General features: G+C 47.4%; 1 long non-coding RNA gene across 1 annotated transcript; it reads left to right on the top strand.

Moving 5' to 3' along the window:
* The first annotated feature begins 7,450 nt into the window (after window positions 1-7,450).
* On the top strand, window positions 7,451-13,776 carry LOC115833609. The gene is made up of 4 exons (XR_004028993.1): window positions 7,451-7,499; window positions 9,694-9,716; window positions 13,224-13,438; window positions 13,698-13,776. It is a non-coding gene; the product is annotated as an uncharacterized LOC115833609 (long non-coding RNA).
* Window positions 13,777-23,766: the final 9,990 nt, after the last annotated feature.

The raw sequence follows: 23,766 nt of genomic DNA, 5'->3' as shown, positions 1-23,766 counted from the left end.
GAACTTTAACACATTAGAAAAACATATATATATATATATCTTTTTAAAGGTTTATAAAATGACAACTTCATTTTATCATTTTAAAATAAAGTAAATTTAAGATTTGGAAGGTTTTCGAATAATACAAACCAAAGAACTAATGACGACGTCCTTTATTTTTAAAGGTTCTAGAAGTTGCTTTTTGTAATTAGACAATATAAATTCTGTATTTTTTCACATATCGCTGCCAACCCCTTGGGTCTTTTCCTTTCTCCAACAAAGAGAAAGCTACAGAGGAGTGACTGACCGGATAGGTGGTGGTAGCCTTAGCTTTCTCCAATGTTTCTGGCTGTTTTCTTTTTCTTGCATAAATCCAAAATCAACAACGACCAAACCAACACCAATCAACGCCTCGCCGCCCCTAACCTTTCCCAGTGACCTGCTCTCATCTCAGGATCCTCCTCAAGCACATCCCTGCCGGCAGCATCTGTTACTACTGACGCTCCTCTACTTCCCTCTTGCGCTTTCTCAATAGCGCAAATGGATCCAGTTCTTAAGTTCTCCCTCCCACAAAATCCTGTCTCCTCCCCTTCCCAGACATATTCCTGGCACTTCTTCTTCCACAAGGTCCCATCCTCTCATACATACCAGCCGGTTTTTTTTTTTTTTTTTTTTTTTTTTTGAGACAGAGTCTCGCTCTGTCGCCCAGGCTGGAGTGCAATGGCGTGATCTCGGCTCACTGCAACCTCCGCCTCCTGGGTTCTAGCGATTCTCCTGCTTCAGCCTCCTGAGTAGCTGGAGCGGCACCACGCCTGGCTAATTTTTGTATTTTTAGTAGAGACGGAGTTTCACCATGTTGGTCAGGCTGGTCTGGAACTCCTGACCTCTTGACCAGCCGATGTTTTTATAGACATGGTGTCCCCCTCAAGGCATATTCCAGTTCCTATCACGAGGATTCCCCCTCCGACACACGGTGCTCCCTCCCTGATCCTCAGCGCTTCCCTCGCGACCTACAAACTGCTCCCCTACCCAGGGTTCACAACGCCTAACGCCTCTCAGGTTCCGCCCCTACCCCCCTCAAAGAATACCCATCTGTCAGCTTCGGAAATCCACTCTCCCACGCCAGTCCCCCAGAGCATCACTTGGGCCCCTGTCCCTTTCCCGGGACTCTACTACCTTTACCCAGAGCAGAAGGTGAAGGCCTCCTAAGCCCGGGGGCCCAGTTATCTGAGAAGCCCCACGGCCTGTACCCCGGCCAGAAAGTCTCAGCGAGCTCACGCCGCGCAGTCGCAGTTTTAATTTATCTGTAATTCCCGCGCTTTTCCGTTGCCACGGAAACCAGGGGGCTACCGCTAAGCAACAGCCTCTCAGAATACGAAATCAAGGTACAGTCAGAGGAAGGGAGGGACAGAAAGAGCCAAGCGTCTCTCGGGGCTCTGGATTGGCCACCCAGTCTGCCCCCGGATGACGTTAAAGGAAAGAGACGGAAGAGGAAGAATTCTACCTGAGTTTGCCATAAAGTGCCTGCCCTCTAGCCTCTACGCTTCCTTTTGCGGCTTATTACGTCACAGTAATTGCTGTACGAAGGTCAGAATCACTACCTATTGTCCAAAGCAGTCGTAAGAAGAGGTCCCAATCCCCCACTCTTTCCGCCCTAATGGAGGTCTCCAGTTTAGGTAAATATAAGGAATAAGGATTGTTGGGGGGTGGAGGGAAATAACTTTCCAGCATGCGTTGCGGAATGAAAGGTCTTCGCCACAGTGTTCTTAGAAACTGTAGTCTTATGGAGAGGAACATCCAACACCAAAGCGGGCACAATTCTTACGGAAATCCAGTGGATACATTGGAGACCTCTGCGCGCTTGTACATGTCAACAGTTATGGATTGGAGTGTTGTTATGTTTTCGCATCTTGAAAGCAGAAACTAGGCCTTAAAAAGATACCTACAACTCTTAGGGAGACTACAATTCCCATCCAGCCCCACGAGTCTGGGGCAAGTAGCCCTCTAAGGTCAGTGGCCTGCGGGGACGCAGTGAGCGCCGAATTTGCCTGGGGAAGGGGAAGTCCGCTCTGGCCCATGTCTGCATACTTGTAGTTCCGCCCCTCAGCCCCAGTGTTTGTTATTTTTCGGGTTCAGGTTGCTTTTGCCCTGTCTCCGTCGACGTGATCTCCACCAGTCAATGGGGTGGTCGTTTTGAGGGACCAATGGTAAGAGCCAATCATCTTGGCGAAAACGCGGAGAAACAGGGGACTAGTTACTGTCTTTATCCGCCATGTTAGATTCACCCCACAGAGATAGCGGCAGAGCTGGCAGCGGTCCTTGCATTGGCGCCTCCCGGGGGGGCGGGAAGCTGGTAAGGAAGCATCCTGGGTTACCTAGGGGTGGGGTCACGTCACACTAAGAGGGTTTGGAGAAGTTCAAGGGAGGAATCCTGCAAAGAAGAGGGGAGACTTTTTCCGTGTCTCGGGACAGCTAATCGTTTTAGTGACAGGATGAGAGAGCCCTTCGTGTTCTGAGGGACCGAGTGGGCGAAAAGCGCCGAAGAGCTGAAGAGTCTGTGGTTCAGGATGAGAGGTGACAACGTGCTAGCAGCCCTCGCTCGCTTGGCGCCTCCTCGGCCTTGGCGTCCATTCTGGCCATGCTGGAGGAGCCCTTCAGCCCGCCACTGCGCTGTGGGGACTCCTCTCTGGGCTGGCCGAGGCCGGAGCCGGCTCCCTCTGCTTGCGGGGAGGTGTGGAGGGCGAGGCGCGTACGGGAACCGGGGCTGCGCGCGGCGCTCGCGGGCCAGCGCGAGTTCCAGGTGGGCGCGGGTTCAGCGGGCCCCGCACTGCTGGCCCGGGGCAGTGAGGGGCGTAGCACCCGGGCCAGCAGCTGCAGAGGGTGCGCCGGGTTCCCCAGCACTGCCGGCACGCCTGCGCCGCGCTTGAATTCTCGCTGGGCCCCAGTCGCCCCGCACTGAGCAAGGCTCAGGACCTGCGGCCCGCCATGCCGGAGCCCCCTCCCAACCCCCGTGAGCTCCAGCGCGGCCTGAGCCTCCCCGACGGGCGCCACCCCCTGCTCCGCAGCGCCCAGTCCCATCGACTGCCCAAGGGCTGAGGAGTGCGGGCGCCCGGCAGGGCTCTGCACAGGATCCACTAGGTGAAGCCAGCTGGGCTCCTGAGTCAGGTGGGGACTTGGAGAACTTTTATGTCTAGCCGGAGGATTTTATATGCACCAATCAGCACTCTGTATCTAGCTAATCTGGTGGGGACTTGGAGAACTTCTATGTCTAGCTAAAGGATTGTAAATGCACCAATCAGTGCTCTGTGTCTAGCTCAAGTTTGTAAACACACCAATCAGCACTCTGTGTCTAGCTGAAGTTTGTAAACGCACCAATCAGCACTCTGTGTCTAGCTCAAGGTTTGTAAATGCACCAATCAGCATGTCTAGCTAAAGGTTTGTAAACGTACCAATCAGTGCTCTGTGTCTAGCAAATCTAGTGGGGACTTGGAGAACTTTTATGTCTAGCTAGAGGATTGTAAATGCACCAATCAGCAATCTGTGTCTAGCTCAGGGATTGTAAATGCACCCATCAGCACCCTGTCAAAATGGACCAATCAGCTCTCTGTAAAATGGACCCATCAGCAGGATGTGGGTGGGGTCAGATAAGGGAATAAAAGCAGGCTGCCCAGCTGGGCGTGGTGGCTCACGCCTGTAATCCCAGCACCTTGGGAGGCCTAGAGGGGTGGATCACGAGGTCAGGAGATTGAGACCATCCTGGCTAACATGGTGAAACCCCGACTCTACTAAAAGTACGAAATATTAGCTGGGTGTGGTGGCGGGTGCCTGTAATCCCCGCTACTCCGGAGGCTGAGGCAGGAGAATGGTGTGAACCCGGGAGGCAGAGCTTGCAGTGAGCCCAGATTGTGCCACTGCATTCCAGCCCGGTTGACAGAGGGAGACTCCGTCTCAAAAAAAAAAAAAAAAAAGGTAGGCTGCCCAAGTCAGCAGCGGCAACCCGCTCTGGTCCCCTTCCACGCTGTAGAAGCTTTGTTCTTGTGCTCTTTGCAATAAATCTTGCTGCTGCTCACTCTTTGGGTCCGCACAGCCTTCATCTACTGGTAACACCCGCTGCGAAGGTCTGCAGCTTCACTCCTGAAGCCAGCGACACCACGAACCCACCAGGAGGAATGAACAACTCCAGACGGGAGGAATGAACAAACTCCAGACCTGCCGCCTTAAGAGCTGTAACACTCACCACGAAGGTCTGCGGCTTCACTCCTGAAGCTAGCAAGACCAGGAATCCACCAGAAGAGGAAACCCTGAACACGTCCGAACATCAGAAGGAACAAACTCCGGACACATCATCTTTAAGAACTGTAACACTCACCGCGAGGATCTGCGGCTTCATTCTTGAAGTCAGTGAGACCAAGAACCCACCAATTTCAGACACAAGAACATCCAGCTTCTACTGATGGAAGGCCACGACTCCTCAGAAGAAAGAGGGCCCAGGCAAAGAAAATGAGAGAGAGTCCTCGGGGTGATGACACTGTCTTGGGAACATGGAGTGCTAGGAAACCATAACTGGAAGACTAGGATGAAGTCTGCAAGTAAAAAAATGATACTACCCATATATCCTTCTCATCGCATTCTCCTTTTTTCAAGACCCTGTTAAATAGATCTTGGTTAGGGACCTCTGGTTTTGGAAAGGCACTGTTTCTCCTTTTTGTCAAACACTCAGCTTTGGGCCACACTTTTTTTTTTTTTTTTTTTTTGAGACAGAGTCTCACTTTCTCAAAGACCAGACCAGCTGGTCTTGAACTCCTGAGCTCAAGCGATCCTCCTGCCTTGGCCTCCCAAAGTGCTGGGATTACAGGCATGAGCCACTGCTCCCGGCCTCAGGTCACACATTTTAAAGCTTGGATAACCTGGCTTGTACAGGCCTCTGGTGGAGACCGTAACCAAAGCTCAGGCTGCCAGGTCTGTTTCATTAAAGGGATTTTGTTGAGGCTGAAAGAAAAAAAAATCGACGTGGAGGAAAAGCTAACTTGTGCCAAGCTAAGGTGAGTCAGTGGCATGGACTTAACAATAATGCCAGTTATGAAAGCTGAAGGCCTAGGACCCAGCTATCTGACTATACTTGCTGTAGACCTAAGGGGCAGATAGGGTTAACCATAGCTTTGGTGTTTACACACGTTCAAGATTAATGCTCCTGCTGAAATAATTTTTTTACATGTCAGCCAAAGAGAGTTCCTTATGGAGACCTGGATATGGTCAAGCTAAGCTAGAATCTCCCACTTCCTGTTTTCTCTTAGTAGGCCTACCAACTGGAGGAGCTCCAGAGTATCTAAATTAATTTCCAGTTGTGTAATTTGAGAAAAAGAGACGAAGATTAATTTCCCTCACGGGTAGGGAAGTGTGTTTCTTTTTTTTTCTTTTTTTTGAGACGGAGTCTCGCTCTGTCGCCCAGCCTGGAGTGCAGTGGCACAATCACGTCTAGTGCACTGCAAGCGCCCTCTCCCGGGTTCACATCATTCTCCTGCCTCAGCCTCCCGAGTAGCTGGGACTACAGGCACCCGTGATCATGCCCAGCTAATTTTTGTGTTTTTAGTAGAGACGGGGGTTTCACTGTGTTAGCCAGGATGGCCTCGATCTCCTGACCACGTGATCTCCCCGCCGGCCTCCCAAAGTGCTGGGATTATAGGCGTGAGCCACCGCACCTGGCAGGAAGTGTTTCTTAAAGTTGGAAAGTGGTATTTCAGAATATGCGCTTTTGGCAGACTGAGTCAGTCACTTCATTTTCCTGATTTTTTGCCTAAGGTCCTGGGGAATTGACAAAGATTTTGCCCAAATTTTAAGGACCCCAGTAATTACATTTCATATGAATGAATACTTGATGTCAGCAGGACTGTATTTTGGTGGTGAACTTGGTTCTAGGTAGAAACAAAGAATGGAGAAAATTGGGGGATAATTGTCTTAGGGTTTCAAAAAAGTGCCTGATCTTCACAGACTTCAGGGTCCTTAAAATAACAGTCTTAATTGCAGTGTTTTACAGGGCAGTGCGTTACATTGTCAAAAACAGTACAGGTTTATGGTTCTAACGACTGGTTTATTATTTTTAAAAATGTTTAGTTGAACTTAATTTTTTTAAGGAGACGGGGTCTGGCTTTGTTGCCCAGGCTGGTCTTCAACTCCTAAGTTCACGATTCATCCACTTCAGCCTCCCAAAGTGCTAGGATTACAAGCATGAGCCACCACACTGGGCCAATTTTTTATTTTATTTTTGAGACAGAGTCTCACTCTGTCACCCAGGCAGGAGTGCAGTGGCATGATCTTGGCTCACTGCAACCTTGCCTCCCAGGTTCAAGCAATTCTCTTGCTTCAGCCTTCTGAGTAGCTGGGAATACAGGCCTGCGCCACTACACACAACTAATTTTTGTATTTTTAGTAGAGACGAAGTTTCACCATGTTGGGAAGGCTGGTCTCGAACTCCTGGACTCAAGCGATCTGCCTGCCTCTGCTTCCCAAAATCCTGGGATTACAGACATGAGCCACTGTGCCTGGCCTTTATTATAATATTTTTTATATTTGAATGACATTTTGAAAGAACTTGCATATACATTTTAAATTTGATCCTTATGGTAACACTGAGATCGGCAAAGCAGATATATTAGACCTATTTTTTTTTTTTTTTTGGTTGAGACAGAGTCTGGCTCTGTCACTCAGGCTGGAGTGCAGTGGCGCAATCTCGGCTTACTGCAAGCTCCGCCTCCTGGGTTCACGCCATTCTCCTGCCTCAGCCTCCTGAGTAGCTGGGACTACAGGTGCCCGCCACCACGTCCGGCCAATTTTTTGTATTTTTTATAGAGACAGGGTTTCACCATGTTACCCAGGATGGTCTCGATCTCCTGACCTTGTGATCCGCCCGCCTCGGCCTCCCAAAGTGCTGGGATTACAGGCGTGAGCCACCGCGCCCGGCCTATTAGACCTGTTTTACAGATTGAAGAACTGAAGCTCAAAGGTGAACTGACCTGCTCACAGTTTTATGTCTAGTAATGGGCCAGAGCTGTGTCTGGAACCCAAGTCTTCCCATTTTTTGTGCGTGCGCACACACACACACACACACACACACACACACAATTTGCTGTTCTGATAAGATGATATCTCATTGCTTTCAATCTGCATTGTTCTGACTACCAGAAAGTTTGAAAGTCTTCTGAGGTATTTGTTAGATGTTCTGATTTTTTCTTCTATGAATTTTATGTATACTTTTTCCTGGGTTAATTTTATCATTAGCAGTTTTGCTGATACTCTGGGTGTGTTGCAGATATTAACCCTTTGTTATGGGTTGTTATGGTTGTTTGTTGTTTGTCTTTTGATTTTGTGGATTTTTTTGACCATATAAATATTTAATATTTAATGAAATATGCCCAACTCATCCTTTGACTTCTGTGTACATTATAACCTGCCTTTAAATGTGTATTTCTTTTGTAGGTAAAAGTTTCATTTGATCTGAATACCTGGATGAGGAAAATGAAGAGGTAAAGTATATTATGGTACTTATTGCTAGGTGTTCAGAATAGGGATCTTATTTCTCCAGTGATATGGGCTTTAATAATTCAAAATAGTGTTTAGCTCATTTGTGTGGTGGTTTAAATATACTTGATAATTGAATATTCTAAGAAGACTTGCAGCATCTCAGATGGAATTGAGAAATGGAGAAGCAACACTGAAGAATATCTCCGAGATAACTTTTCACTTAAAAAAAAAAAAAAAAAAAGGAAACAGGTCTCACTATGTTGCTCAGGCCAGTCTTGAACTCCTGGGCCCAAGCAGTCCTCCCACCTCAGCCTCCCAAAATGCTGGGATTACAGGTGTGCGACACCATGTCTGGCCTGAGATAACTTTTTTTTTTCTTTTTTTTTTTTTTTGAGACGGAGCCTCACTCCATCGCCTAGGCTGGAGTGCAGTGGTGCAATTTCTGCTCACTGCAACCTCCAGCTCCTGGGTTCAAGCAATTCTTCTGTCTCAGCCTCCCGAGTAGCTCGGATTACAGGTGTACACCACCATGCCTGGCTAATTTTTGTATTTTTAGTAGAGACCGTATTTCACCATGTTGGCCAAGCTGGTCTTAAACTCCTGGGCTCAAGTGATCGGCCTGCCTCAGCCTCCCAAAGTGCTGGGATTACAGTCGTGAGCTACATCTGGCCAAGATAACTTTTAAAATTATATAGTGACCCTAAGTTCACATATAGCACAAGCTACCACTTAGTTTATAATAATACAAATATAATGGCTAGACTTTTTTTTTTTTTTTTTAAAGAGACAGAGTCTCACTCTGTTGCCCAGGCTGGAGTGCATTGGCATGATCATAGCTCACTGCTCCTGGGTTCAAGGAATCATCCCACTGCAGCCTTCTGGGTAGCTAGGACACGCCTTTGCATCTAGCAAAATTTTTTAATTCTTTGGAGGGATGGGATCTCACTTTGTTGCCCGGGCTAATGGCTAAGCTTTATTGAGTGGTTACAGTGTGTCAGACTAGCAACAATACCATCTATTCAGTACATTATTATCATCACTATTTTACCCATGAGGAAACGGAGGCATAGAGAGGTGAAATAACTTGCCTAAATGCACAAAAACTTGGAAGTAGTAAAGTAGGGGTTCAGTCCATACCCTTTGGCTATAGAACTCAAGCTCCTAACCATTATATTGCACTGCCTTTTAATGTATCTGAACTAAAGGAGGGCACAGTAGATAAGCAATAAAATTTCTTAAGTATTATTCATGACCAACAGGTGATACGGAAAAGCTGAACGCTTGGCCTGAGTTTTTGTCTGTCCTATGGGGCTAGTCCTAGTAACAGAAATGCTCAATTGATGAGACACATATAATTCACTATTGTTTTTTTTTTCTTTTATGGGTATCCATCAACAGTCAAGGTGAGTCCCTGAGAGAGTCTGTTCAGCCTTATTTAAAAGCCTTAATCTGCTCATTGAGGCATTTCTATTTATACTCAAACCTTATTGCAGTATTAATTTTAGAGTTTGGAATTTGGTATACTATAAATTGACATTGCACTGATGGACATTAGTTACCTAGGGGATTTTATCGTATAGCATTTTTTTTGTATATAGGATGATGCCTTTGAATGGACCCTAAGGACACCTTTATTGGGAAGTTCTCATATTTAACATGCCAGTCCTCTGAAATTAATATGCCTCCCAGTTCAACACATATAAGTATTCCCATGGTGTTGCATTTGTACAGTAGGTACAGTAAAAATGTGGCATTATAATCTTATGGGATCACCATCATACATGTGGTTGACCAAAATGTTACGTGGCAATGGTTAGTATAGTGAAAGAAATTAACATATCCATCATCTCATTATAGTGGCCCTGTGGTGCCCTGAGCCCTCCCCAGAAACCAGCCATAATCTACTTATTTAGCAAAAATCATGAATATAATATATGATTATTTAACTATAATATATCCCTCATGTTGTACAGTCCATCTTTAGGATTGGCTATCCTTAATCTTACAGATTCTTTGATTCTTGAATGAATGAATGAATGTGTACAAAATACAAATAATTGGCTATACTTAATCTTATAGAATCTTTGGTTCTTGAATGAATGAATGGATGTGTACAAAATAAAAATAATTTAAAAATAATAGAATCTTTTGGGGTGTGTGAAGAACTATGACAGTGTATATTTTTTGTCCTTTTAGGAGAATATGAAGAAGCGCTTAAGGTAATGATTATTTAATCTCATTTTCAAATAATTTTAAAAATATTATTATGGGTGGTTTTTTTTTTTGTTTTTTTTTTTAAACAGGGTTGTGCTCTGTCATCCAGGCTGGCATGCAGTGGCACAATCTGGGGTTGCTGCAACCTCCACCTCCCAGGCTTAAGTGATCCTCCCACCTCAGCCTCCCGAGTAGCTGGAACTACAGACACACGTCACCACGCCCGGCTAACTTTTTGTATTTTTTGTAGAGACAGGGTTTCGCCATGTTTCCCAGGCTGATCTGGAACTCTTGGGCTCAAGCAATCTGCCAGCCTTCGCCTCCCAAAGTTCTGGGATTATAGGCATGAGCCACTGTGCCTGGCCTAAAATATTTATTGACTGAAACTCAAACCTGAATTCCATTAGTTACGGGGAGAGGCTAATAAGTATAAACACAGTGAAACCTATTTTTAGAGAGACTGATGAATGGGGACGACACTCAGCAAAAGGCAATTCATAATAAAAAGGTCCTTCTCAGTTATAGTCCCATCTCTTTGCTGGTCTTTGTGCTACTGTTCTAGTGTTTAAAAATACAAATAAATGGCTGCGCGTGGTGGGTCACACCTGTAATTCCAGCACTTTGGGAGGCCGAGGTGGGCGGATCACAAGGTCAGGAGGTCGAGACCATCCTGGCTAACACGATGAAACCCCGTCTCTATTAAAAATACAAAAAATTAGCCGGGCTTGGTGGCAGGTGCCTGTAGTCCCAGCTACTCGGGAGGCTGAGGCAGGAGAATGGTGTGAACCGGGGAGCCGGAGCTTGCAGTGAGCCAAGATCACACCAGTGCACTCCAGGCTGGGCGACAGAGCGAGACTCCATCTCAAAAATAAAATAAAATAAAATAACCTGGCCGGGCGTGGTGGCTCACGCCTGTAATCCCAGCACTTTCAGAGACCGAGGCAGGCAGATCACCCAAGGTCAGCAGTTCAAGACCAGCCTGACCCACATGGCGAAACCCTGTCTCTACTAAATACAAAAAATTAGCCACGTGTGGTTGCTCATGCCTATAATCCCAGCTACTTGGGAGGCTAAGGCAGGAGAATCATTTGAACCTAGGAGGCAGAGATTGCAGTGAGCTGAGATCATGCCATTGCACTCCAGCCTGGGCAACAAGAGGGAAACTCCATCTCAAAAAAAAAAAAAAAAAAAGACATCTCTAGAACAGTGCCTTGATGCTTTTTTTTTTTTTTTTTTTTTCCTAGAGAGACCGGGTCTTGCTATGTTACCCAGGCCAGGCTTGAACTCCTGGGCTTAAGTAATCCTGCTGCCTCAGCCTCCCAAGTAGCTGGGACTATGGGTGTGCACCATCATGCCTGGTCTAGAACTATGTTTTCTAGTTCACATTTTTCACCTCTTTCCCTCACTCTGTTCTCTCCTTTTTTTTTTTTCTTTGAGACACAGTCTCACGCTATCGCTTAGGCTGGAGTGCAGTGGTGTAATCTCGGCTCACTGCAACCTCCACCTCTGGGGTTCAAGCGAATCTCATGCCTCAGCCTCCCAAGTAGCTGGGATTACAGGTGTGCACCACCACACCCAGGTAATTTATTCTGTAGTTTTTAGTAGAGACAGGGTTTCGCCATGTTGGCCAGGCTGGTCTCAAACTCCTTACCTCAAGTGATCCGCCTGTCTCAGCCTCCCAGAGTGCTGGGATTACAGGCATGAGCCACTGTGCGCAGCCCACCTCACTGTTCTCTGTAGCCCATACATTCTTATATTTAAGGCAGAGATCACAGCCACTTTGTGGACATGGAATGCTTTTTTTTGTTTTTAGTTTCTGATTTTTAAAAATTTGGATTTAAGGTATAAAATGTGATGTTTTGAAATATGTATACGTTGTGAAATGATTACCACAATCAAGCTAATTAACACATCCATCACCTCAGATGTAGTTACCCATTGAATGCTTTTTTTTTTTTTTTTTGAGACGGAGTTTTGTTCTTGTTGCCCAGGCTGGAGTGCAATGGCACGATCTCGGCTCACTACAACCTCCACCTCCCAGTTTCAAGCAATTCTCCCGCCTCAGCCTCCCGAGTAGTTGGGACTACAGACATGCACCACCACGCCTGGCTAATTTTTTTTGTATTTTTAGTAGAGACGGGGTTTCTCCATGTCAGGCTGGTCTCGAACTCCTGACCTCAGGTGATCCGCCCACCTTGGCCTCCCAAAGTGCTGGAATTACAGGTATGAGCCACCACGCCTGGCCTAATTTTTGTATTTTTAGTAGAAATGGTGTTTTCACCATGTTTGCTAGGCTGGTCTCGAACTCCTGACCTCAGGTGATCTGCTTTGGATTAGCTGGGCGTGGTGGCCTGCACCCGTGGTCCCAGCTAATGGGGAGACTGAAGTAGGAGGATCCCTTGAGGCCAGGAGGTGGAAGTTGCAGTGAGCCAAGATCGCGCCAGTGCTCTCTAGCCCGGACGACAGAGTGAAACTCCATCTCAAAAAAACAAAACAAAACAAAAGGCTGGGCGCGGTGGCTCACACCTGTAATCCCAGCACTTCGGGAGGCTGAGGCAGGTGAATCACAAGGTCAGAAGTTCAAGACCAGCCTGGCCAAGATCATGAAACCCCATCTCTACTAAAAATACAAAAATTAGCTGGGCATGGTGGCAGGTGCCTATAATCCTAGCTACTTGGGACGCTGAGGCAGAGAATTGCTTGAACCCGGAAGGTGGAGGTTGTGGTGAGCTGAGATCGCATCATTGCACTCCAGCGTGGGCAACGAGCAAACTCCGTCTCAAAAAAAAAAAAAAAAAAAAAAAATCAGCTGAGCATGGTGGCCTGCACCTGTGGTCCCATCTACTGGGGAGACTGAAGGAGGATCCCTTGAGCCCACGAGACAGCGGTTGCATTGAGCCAAGATCACGCCACTGTTCTCCAGCCTGGACGACAGAGTGAAACCCCAACTCAAAAAAAAAAAAAAAAAGAGAAACCTGGCACAGTTGCTCATGCCTATAATCCCAGCACTTTGGGAGGCCGCAGGGGGTGGATCACAAGCTCAGAAGTTCAAGACCAGCCTGGCCAAGATGGTGAAACCCCATCTTTACTAAAAATACAAAAATTAGCTGGGCATGGTAGCAGGTGCCTGTAATCCCAGCTACTCGGGAGGCTGAGGCAGAGAATTGCTTGAACCTGGGAGGCGGAGGTTGCAGTGAGCCGAGATTGTGCCACTGCACTCTAGCCTGGGCAACAGAGCGAGACTCCATCTCAAAAAAAAAAAAAAAAAAAGAAGCAATAATACAAGTTCTTGCAAGGTTTTTCCACCATAAAGAAATCGTCTTCTCTTTTTTTCTCTGGACATTTGTGTCCTTTTGTTCCTTTATGTTCATGGTTTTGTGTCTTGGCCACAGCTTTCCAGGCTAAGTAACTGTGATTCTTCCTGCACTGATAGATCTGAGATATTTTGCGTACATTTTGGTGTGGAGAAGTTTTTTGTAACAGACCTCAAAGCATATCTTGGTTTATTTTAGCCCTGCAGGAGGCAAGAAGCCTACGAACTGCTACTTCTGGACACTGACTGTTGATGATATGATGCTTTCTCTTGATTGATGGTTCTCCTGTCATCATTCTCCGGATATGACTCCCTGCATGTCTCCTCTGCCACATGACAGTCCTTTAATAGAGAAGCCAGGCTTGGGGCAGATAGAGGAAGAGAATGAAGGGGCAGGATTTAAAGCACATCTTGGTAAGGGATTAAACATTTGTAAAGTATTTTCATCCTCCCTTTCCATATCATACCCTATTTTACGGCTATCCCCTACTGACCCTACTTTAGCATGTAAATGCGCTTTCTTTCTGTAGCATCTCATGTTTTGAAGTCTCCTCACCTTCACGTGGCACAGATAGCGGCTATTCCTTGGTTTAGTTTTAGCATGGGTAATGACTGGTGAATGTTCCTCAGCACTTTAAACACCAAGTGCAGACAAGGTTCGTGTGTCTTTCAGATTCTATGGTGTCAGTAAAGAGGAAGGCTGAGAACATTGCTTCTGTGGAGGAAGCAGAAGAAGACCTGAGTGGGACCCAATTTGTGTGTGAGACAATAATCCGATCCCTTACCTTGGATGCTGCCCCAGACCACAACCCGCCTTGCAGACAGAAGTCCTTGCAGAGTGAGTGTCCTTGCATTTCCCTCACCTAGCAGGGTGGCACCTGAATTGTGACTTCCAGACTTGACTAGTTAGATGTGCTCTTCACTGAGACTGAAGGGAGAGTGATCTTAGTTAGAAGTTCTGATCTTGTTTGTGTCTTTAGACTCTAGGTATGCTGCCTGACTGTTCTAATTAGAGCATCAGGAGCAAAGAAGCCACCATAGTCATTTCTCCATCTTCTCAGGGGCAGAATTACAGCTGCATTCCACAGTGGAATAGCAGCCATTTGTGGTACCTGGATTCTGCAGTAAGGAATCTTCCGGTAATTTGACAGAGCTCCTTAGCAGAGACCCCTATGGGTAGCTGGGTTGTCTGCTTTCTCCAAGGGCAGCAGTCCCAGAAACAGTGGATAGAAGCAGGAGTACCAACAAAGTTTCTCAAAGTTAAATTCTGCTGTAATAAATACCTTTATTGGCCAGTCGCGGTGGCTCACGCTTGTAATCCCAGCACTTTTATGAGGCTGAGGCGGGTGGATCACCTGTGGTTGGGAGTTTGAGACCAGCCTGACCAACATGGAGAAACCCCATCTCTACTAAAAATACAAAAAATCACATACCTGTAGTCCCAGCTGCTTGGGAGGCTGAGGCAGGAGAATTGCTTTAACCCGGGAGGTGGAGGTTGTGGTGAGCCGAGATTGTGCCATTGCACTCCAGCCTGGGCAACAAGAATGAAACTCCATCTCAAAAACAAAAAAAAAAGAATAGGATGAGTGCAGTGGCTCACGCCTGTAATCCCAGCACTTTGGGAGGCCGAGATGGGCGGATCACGAGGTCAGCAGATTGAGACCATCCTGGCTAACACGGTGAAACCCCGTCTGTACTAAAAATACAAAAAATTAGCTTGGCGTGGTGGCGGGCGCCTGTAGTCCCAGCTACTCGGGAGGCTGAGGCAGGAGAATGGCATGAACCTGGGAGGCGTAGCTTGCAGTGAGCCGAGATCATGCCAGTGCACTTCAGCCTGGGCGACAGAGCGAGACTCCGTCTCAAAAAAAAAAAAAAAAAAAAGGAATAAATACCTGTATAACAGAAACTTCTAGGTACCACTTAGATAGAAACAATAGCATATATTTTAAGAAGTATCCGAAAATTCAAATATAGTGTGTCAAAATAATATTGGAGAATCTATCAATGAAATTTGACCTATATCTTTAAATATTATTTATCTCACTTTTGTTTAAAGTATACGTAAGGCCAGATGCGGTGGCTCATGCCTGTAATCCCAGCGCTTTAGGAGGCTGAGGCGGGTGGATCACGAGGTTAGGAGATTGAGACCATCCTGGCTAACACGGTGAAACCCTGTCTTTACTAAAAATACAAAAAATTAGCCGAGCGTGGTGGCGGGTGCCTGTAGTCCCAGCTACTTGGGAGGCTGAGGCAGGAGAATGGCGTGAACCCAGGAGGTGCAGCTTGCAGTGAGCCGAGATCACGCCACTGCACTCCAGCCTAGGCGACAGAGCGTGACTCTTTCTCAAAAAAAAAAAAAAAAAAAAAAAAAAAAAAGGACAGGGTCTCCTTGGAGCCTGCTTGTGTTGTAACTTTTTCTCAGCCTGGCCTCTCTTGCAGGACAGTGCCCATTCATTTCGAAGTGAGCCAAGCCGATGAAATGACTGTCTCCTGCAGCCCTTCCCCACCCTTGATCCTCCCTTGCCCACCTACCGGCGTGGCAGCCTGGGGGTCCAGTCCATTCTCCACCACTGAGAGCATCTCCACGCACGCAGCTGCTCCCTCAGAGAATCACATGACACCTCGAGACAGATGGCAGCCAGATGAATGAGCAGGCAACTCCTCACCAGCCAGAGTCCATTCCCAGCAAGCAGTAGGAGGTCAGCCTCTCTTACTCGTACTGCAGCCAAAAGGCCTTTGAAGAACACAAAAATAAAAACTGAGAATGGATTTGAAGGAATGAAACCAGGAAGGAAAGTCCAGGGGGCTCAGTACTTGGGAGGCAAGGAGTCCTGGGTGCCGGGGGTGGGTCCACCCCAAGGAGTGGGTGGTAAGGGCACTTCACATCAAATGCTGCCCAGAAAGCCAGGGCCCTGTAGGATCAAAACCTGTTGGCAGGGAACGACAGGCTGATTCAGATATGGAGCTGTGGGTTCGAGGGGGAGGCTGCAGCTGAAGGTGGCAGGACCTGCAACACCCTGCCCCCACCCCTCCTGTCCCAGTCCAATGTCTGCCAGCTCATCAGTAAAAAGTACAACTGGAACGGCTTCAAAAGGAAAGGGCTCCCTTGCTGCACTTCTGCTTCTCATTCGGGCTTTGAGGGTCTGGCTTGAGCAGCACAGACAGGGACTTGTCTAATCGGGACGACCATGAGGTCTCATCGCAATTTGCCACTAACCAGGTAGGCATGCACAGACCTCTCAGTTGGAGAATGTGTAAACGCCTGTCACAGGGCCTGATATGTACCTGTACCTGATATGTTGTACTTGGTATCTGTCATCCCAGTGGATGTGGCCACCTAAACCTACAGATCAAGAATGCCATTGCCTAAATCAAGTCAATGAGTGGTTAAATCCCTCAAGGCTGCCGGCTTCTTCCTGGGAGTGGGTGGGGTCGGGTGGGGTGGGGACTTACAGCCTGAGCCTGAGGGGGCTGCTGGCTGGCTTGGTCCCACCCCAGCAACTTGGACAGACCTGGGCTAGGCAGGCACATTCACATGTAAACAAATCTCTAGCGAACACCTGGCTGAGCATCAGGGGAACGCAGGGAAAGGTGATGGCTGTCTCAGCTCTCAAACAATCACCGCACAAAGAAGTTAAAAAAACCAAGAAAAGTTAAATGGGCTCGATTCTCTTTACATATATTGCCTAATTTATAGTCCTCCTGAGCACCCTAGGAGTGCTGTTTTATTATCTCCACCTGACAGATAAGGAAATGGCAGCTGACCCAGGTCAAGGAAGTTCCTGAAGTCCCAGGGCTGATAAGTGGCCTGACTCCACCACCCCTTCTTCCAGAAGGAAGCCAACCCCAGCCCAGGAAAACCCGATTCCTGAGTGAGTGCTGTAAACCAAAAATAAAATTCTAAGCCCCCTAACTGCCTGGATGGGCCCCTCTTGGTCAAAGGGATTTCGAAAAAACCTAAAAACTGAGTTCAGGCAATGACAGCAAGTGGGGCGTGGGCCATGCCTCATCCTAGCCTCTCCCTTTTGGAGCTTGGACACAACTGACCAGCATTAACATTAAAGCAGAATCCTGGGCCAGGCGCTGTGGCTCACGCCTGTAATCCCAGCACTTTGGGAGGCCAAGGCGGGTGGATCACAAAGTCAGGAGATCGAGACCACCCTGGCTAACACGGTGAAACCCGGTCTCTACTAAAAAATACAAAAAATTGGCCAGGCACGGTGGCTCACGCCTGTAATCCCAGCACTTTGGGAGGCCGAGATGGGCAGATCATGAGGTCAGGAGATCGAGACTATCCTGGCTAACACGGTGAAACCCTGTCTCTACTAAAAATACAAAAAAAAATTGGCCGGGCATGGTGGTGGGCGCCTGTACTCCCAGCTAGTCGTGAGGCTGAGGCAGGAGAATGGCGTGAACCCAGGAGGCAGAGCTTGCAGTGAGCTGAGATCGCGCCACTGCACTCTAGCCTGGGCGACAGAGCGAGACTCTGTCTAAAAAAAATTAAAAAATAAAAATAAATTAAAAAAATTAGCCGGGCATAGTGGCAGGTGCCTGTAGTCCCAGCTACTCGGGAGGCTGAGCCAGGAGAATGGTGTGAACCCAGGAGGCAGAGCTTGCAGTGAGCCGAGATAGCGCCACTGTACTCCAGCCTGGCCGACAGAGTGAGACTCCATCTCAAAAAAAACAAAACAAAAACAGAATCCTAAGACTGACAGAACAGATTCTCAGCCATTAAGATACCAACTCCAGCCTGACTCTGGTTTAACATCACATGAGAGATAGCAGGCCCTAAAGGAAATCAAAGTGTATTTCTGTTTTAATGTATTTCACGGTGAAACCCCCTCTCTACTAAAAATGCAAAAAATTAGCCAGGAGTGGCGGCGGGCGCCTGTAGTCCCAGCTACTCGGGAGGCTGAGGCAGGAGAATGGCGTGAACCCAGGAGGCGGAGCTTGCAGTGAGCCGAGATCGTGCCATTGCACTTCAGCCTGGGCGACAGAGCGAGACTCCATCTCAAAAAAAAAAAAAAAAAAAAAAAGGATATCAGCTTTTCCTTTTTTTTCACCATTAATGTTAATGCTGGAGCCTTCGGCCCCGTGAGCCTCAACAGTCTACAGGGCGGCGCCAGACCCTCTTCCCAACGCCACCCTCTAAAGCCTGGGCTCCAACCGGTTCAACTGCTTCAGGCTCAGGATTTTCACTCTTCTCGAATGGGGCCCTCCCCTGATCTTCTGAATCGCAACAGCATCTCCCTCCCTCCAGGACCTCAGAGCCAGAGCTGGGCGAGAGGCCCTGACCTCCGGGGTAGGGTGGCAGTGTCCCTGTGAAGGTGCGGTCCTGCCTCCCATCTCCAGGCGCCCGGCCTCTCCCACCCTCAGCACCCTGCTCACCTCCAGCTGAAGATGCCAGGGCACCTCTGCTTCCTCCCTGCCCTCTCTGCAGTACCGCAGAGTGAGCATAAAAGGGCTTAATACAGGCTTCGGCGGGCGCGGGGGCTGCCGCCTGTAATCCCGGTACTTTGGGAGACCAAGGCGGGAGGATCACTTGAGGACAGGAGTTCAAAACCAGCCTGGGCAACAAAGTGAGGCCTGTCTCTAACAAAGACAATGATAAATAAATCTAGAAATTGGATAGACTGAAACAGGCAATGAGGAAAGGATTCCCTATTTAATAAATGGCATTGGGAAAACTGACTAGCCATATGCAGAAAACTGAAACTGGACCCCTTCCTTACACCTTATACAAAAATTAACTCAAGGTGGATTAAAGACTTAAACATAAGATCTAAAACCATAAAAACCCTAGAAGAAAACCTAGGCAATACCATTCAGGACATAGGCAGGGGCAAAGACTTCATGACTAAAACACCAAAAGCAATGGCAACAAAAGCCAAAATTGACAAATGGAATCTAAACTAAAGAGCTTCTGCACAGCAAAAGAAACTACCATCAGAGTGAACAGGCAACCTACAGAATGGGAGAAAATTTTTACAATCTACCCTTCTGACAAAGGGCTAATATCCAGAATCTACAAAGAACTTAAACAAATTTACAATAAAAAATGAAACAACCCCATCAAAAAGTGGGCAAAGGATATGAGCAGACACTTCTCAAAAGAAGACATTTATACAACCAACAGACACATGAAAAAATGCTCATCATCACTGGCCGTCAGAGAAATGCAAATCAAAACCACAATGAGATACCATCTCACACCAGTTACAATGTCAATCATTAAAAAGTCAGGAAACAACAGGTGCTGGAGAGGATGTGGAGAAATAGGAATGCTTTTATGCTGTTGGTGGGACTGTAAACTAGTTCAACCATTGTGGAAAACTGTGGTGATTCCTCAAGATCTAGAACTAGAAATACCATTTGACCCAGCGATCCCATTACTGGGCATATATCCAAAGGATTATAAATCATGCTGCTATAAAGACAAATGCACACGTATGTTCATTGCGGCACTATTCACAATAGCAAAGACTTGGAACCAACCCAAATATCCATCAATGATAGACTGGATTGAGAAAATGTGGCACATATACACCATAAAATACTGTGCAGTCCTAAAAAATGATGAGTTCATGTCCTTTGTAGGGACGTGGATGAAGCTGGAAACCATCATTCTGAGCAAACTATCGCAAGGACAGAAAACCAAACACCACATATTCTCACTGGTAGGTGGGAACTGAACAATGAGAACACTTAGACACAGGGTGGGGAACATCACACACTGGGCCTACAGTGGGGTGGGGGGAAGGGGGAGGGAGAGCATTAGGAGATATACTTAATGTAAATGACGAGTTAACGGGTGCAGCACACCAACATGGCACATGTATACCTATGTAACAAACCTGCACGTTGTGCACATGTACCCTAGACCTTAAAGTATAATAATAATTAAAAAAAAAGAATAAAAGAGGTCCCTTTTTCTGGGAGATTGATGTAGGGGGGAGCGAGCGTGTGAGTTGGAAGGGAGGCATCGAGGATCAGCCATTTAAAGCAGCGTACAAGGATGTTCAAGGCTAGAGATCCACGTGTATTTTCAGAAACTGAATTTCCTGGTGGGGCACAGTGGCTCATGCCTTTAATCCCAGCACTTTGGGAGGTCAAGGTGAGCAGATCACTTGAGATCAGGAGTTCAAGACCAGCCTGGCTAACATGGTGAAACTCTGTTTTTACAAAAAAATATAAAAATTAGCCAGGTGTGGTGGTGGGTGCCTGTAATCCCAGCTATTTGGGAGGCTGAGGCAGGAGAAACATTTGAACCCAGGAGGCAGAGGTAGCAGTGAACCAAGATCATGCTACTGCACTCCAGCCTGGGTGACAGAGTGAGACTGTCTCCAAAACAAAACAAAACAAAAACCCAAAATAGGCCAGGTGCAGTGGCTCGCACCTGTAATCTCAGCCCTTTGGGAGGCTGGGGTGGGTGGATCACCTGAGGTCAGGAGTTTGAGGCCAGCCTGACCAACATGGTGAAACCCTGTCTCTACTAAAAATACAAAAATTAGCTGGGCATGGTGGTGCATGCCTGTAATTCCAGCTACTAGGGAGGCCGAGGCAGAATTGCCTGAACACAAGAGGCAGAGGATGCAGTGAGCTGAGATTGTGCCATTGCATTCCAGGCTGGGCAACAAGAGTGAAACTCCATCTCAAAAGGAAAAAAAAGAAAAAGAAAAAGAAAAAAACCCCAAACAAAACCCCTGAACTTTCCTGTGGGCACCTTTCCTCTGGCAGCCTTTTTCAATGAGGGCTATGTTTTCTCCAATACTATATGGCCTGCGGACCGCTCAGCTTTCATTCCAGTGAAAACATTCCAGAACAAACTCTGGGTCAATCCCAGGTGTTTCTCCAATCAACTCAGGGCATGATTGTGTGTCACCTGCTGCCCAGCTAGAATGACACCTCTCCAGGCCTCTGACTTAGCTAGGTCTCCACCATGTGACTCCACCGTAGACTCCGTGCCTTCTTCTTTTGCAAAGCCTCGGACACCCAAACACCTACGAAAAGTGGGTAGGGTGCCAGGACACCTCTGAGTATAAGTGGGGCTCCCCATCATGCCTGGATGTGGAGTTGTGCTGCAGAGTGGTAGCTGCTCATGACACTCATTTCACCCCTTTCTGTGCAGGTGCCAGAAGCCCAGGAAGCACACATCAAGGCTCCCTTGCCAGCGGGGTGCTGCCAATAAAATGTAGTCACATGGAATTTGGAATGTGGAAAGGAGGTAGAAGTCATCCTTTCCTCCCCCGTAGCAGAAGGCGTGCAGGCTCTGGTGGTCAGCTGGACTCCATACTCCCCCACCAGTCACCAGCCTGGGGACCGTGGGGCTGCAAGGACCTCAGCAGCGGTTTCCCAAGTTTCCTGACTTCTTCCATCCTCTGGAAATCAGCTGTGGTAAAGTAGCCTGAAAGCCAGTTGTGCAACCCCCTCCCCCCAACCTTCACCACCTCTAGCCCCTCCAATGATAAGCACTAATTGCCTATATACAACCCCTTTTTGTTTGAAATATCTAGAGTAATTTCTGTTTTCCTATCTGGGGTAGTGGAACATAAGAACAAATATATATTTGGTCTCTGCCCCCAGTTCCTAACACAAAGCTCCTAAAACCCTTGGAAACTCCTGAATGATGGGGGTGCTGGGAGCATTGTCTTTTTTTTTTTTTTTTTTTTTTTTTTAATTTATCATTTTTCTTTTCTCCCAGGTGTTTTTTCCTTTTCTTTTTTAAACTTTTATTTTAGGTTAGGGGATACAATGTGCATGTTTGTTATATAGCTAAACTTGTGTCACATGGGTTTGTTGTACAGATTATTTCATCACCCAGGTACTAAGCCTAGTACCCGATAGTTTTTTTTTTCTTGTTTTTTTTTTTTTTTTTTTTTTTTTTTTTTTTTTTTTTTTTGAGATGGAGTCTCGCTCTGTTGCCCAGCTAGAGTGCAGTGGCACGATCTTGGCTCACTGCAACTTCCGCCTCCCAGGTTCATGCAATTCTCCTGCCTCAGCCTCCTGAGTAGCTGGGACTACAGGCGCCTGCCACCACGTCTGGCTAATTTTTTTTTCTTTTTATTATTATTATTATTTTTTGCACACAAAACAATAAACATTTTCTAAAAGTACATACAAACAAAAAGATGCATATCAAACATATTAGGTAGGTTGCACATGGGAAGACGGGGAATAGAAATGGGGGGTGGGAATTAAAGAAAATAAATAAGAGAGGGACTTTGTATGGATCAATGATAATAACTCAATCCTCTATTTGACAAAGAAGAAGGAGAAGGAAGAGGAAGAAAAAGAAAGTGGGATAAAGGATCAGAAAGGGAGGAAAATAGAAAAAATTAGAGTATGACTCCACGGTAGACCTGTTTAGTTGTGGCTTGGTTGGTTGGTTGGTTGGTTTGTCAGTTGTATTTTTCATATGTTTCGCCATGTTGGCCAGGCTGGTCTCGAACTCCTAGCCTCAAGTGATCAACCCGCCTCAGCCTCCCAGAGTACTGGGACTACAGGTGTGAGCCACCACATCCAGCCCCCACATTGCTTCTGGCCTCTGTGGTAGACCTCCCAGACGGGGTGGCCGGGCAGAGGCGCTCCCCACATCCCAGACGGGGCGGCCAGGCAGAGGTGCTCCTCACTTGCCAGACGGGGTGGCCGGGCAGAGATGCTCCTCACTTCCTAGACGGGGTGGCGGCCAGGCAGAGGGGCTCCTCACTTCCCGGACTGGGCGGCCGGGCAGAGGCGCTCCTCATATCCCAGACAATGGGTGGCCAGGCAGAGGCGCTCCTCACTTCCCAGACGGGGCGGCCGGGCAGAGGCACCCCTCACTTCCCAGACAGGGCGGCCGTGCAGAGGCGCTCCTCACTTCCCAGATGGGGCGGCCGCGCAGAGGCGCTCCTCACTTCCCAGACGGGGCGGCCGGGCAAAGGCGCTCCTCACTTCCCAGACGGGGACGTCTGGCTAATTTTTTATGTTTAGTAGAGATGGGGTTTCACCATCTTCGCCAGGCTGGTCTTGAACTCCTGACCTTTTGATCCACCCACCTCAGCCTCCCAAAGTGCTGGGATTACAGGCATGAGCCACCGTGCCTGGCCAGTACCCAGTAGTTTTCTCGGCTCTCTCCCTCCTCCCACCCTTCACCCTCAGGTAGGGCCCAGTGTCTGTTGTTCCCTTCTTTGTGTTTATGAGTTCTCATCATTTAGCTCCCACTTATAAGTGAGAACATGTGGTGTTTGGTTTTCTGTTCCTTTCTTAGTTTGCTGAGGATAATGGCCTCAAGATCCATCTGTGTTCCTACAAAAGACATGATCTCATTCTTTTTTATGATTGCACATCTTTTGTTCTAATGTTTGGTCCTTCACCTTGGTTCCTGACACAGGGATTCCTAAATCCCTTGGAATTTTCTGCATGATAGGAGCGTCCTTTGTTCTCATGAGGTGACTCTTGATGGGCTCCTTATTTGGGGATTGGTCACCAAAAATACCTAACTATGGTTGGAAGTTTAGTGCTTTCAGCCCCATTCCCCATCCTCTGGGGTGGGGAGCGGAGCTGGAGCTTGATCATGCCTACGTGACAAAGCCTCCAGAAAAATCCTTGAAAGACAGGACGTGGAGAGCTTTCGGGTTGACGAACACATCCATGTTCCAGGAGGGTGGTGCACCCCAACTCCACAAGGACCCTTCCAGACCTCACCCTGTGTATCTCTTCATCTGGCTGTTCATTTGTATCTTTTAAAATATCCTTTGTAATAA

This window comes from Nomascus leucogenys, unplaced genomic scaffold (assembly GCF_006542625.1).
Source record: "Nomascus leucogenys isolate Asia unplaced genomic scaffold, Asia_NLE_v1 Super-Scaffold_285, whole genome shotgun sequence".
Lineage (NCBI taxonomy): Eukaryota > Metazoa > Chordata > Mammalia > Primates > Hylobatidae > Nomascus > Nomascus leucogenys.
The sequence above is the reverse complement of the archived record's forward strand: the minus strand, read 5'-3'. Positions and strand labels throughout refer to the sequence as shown.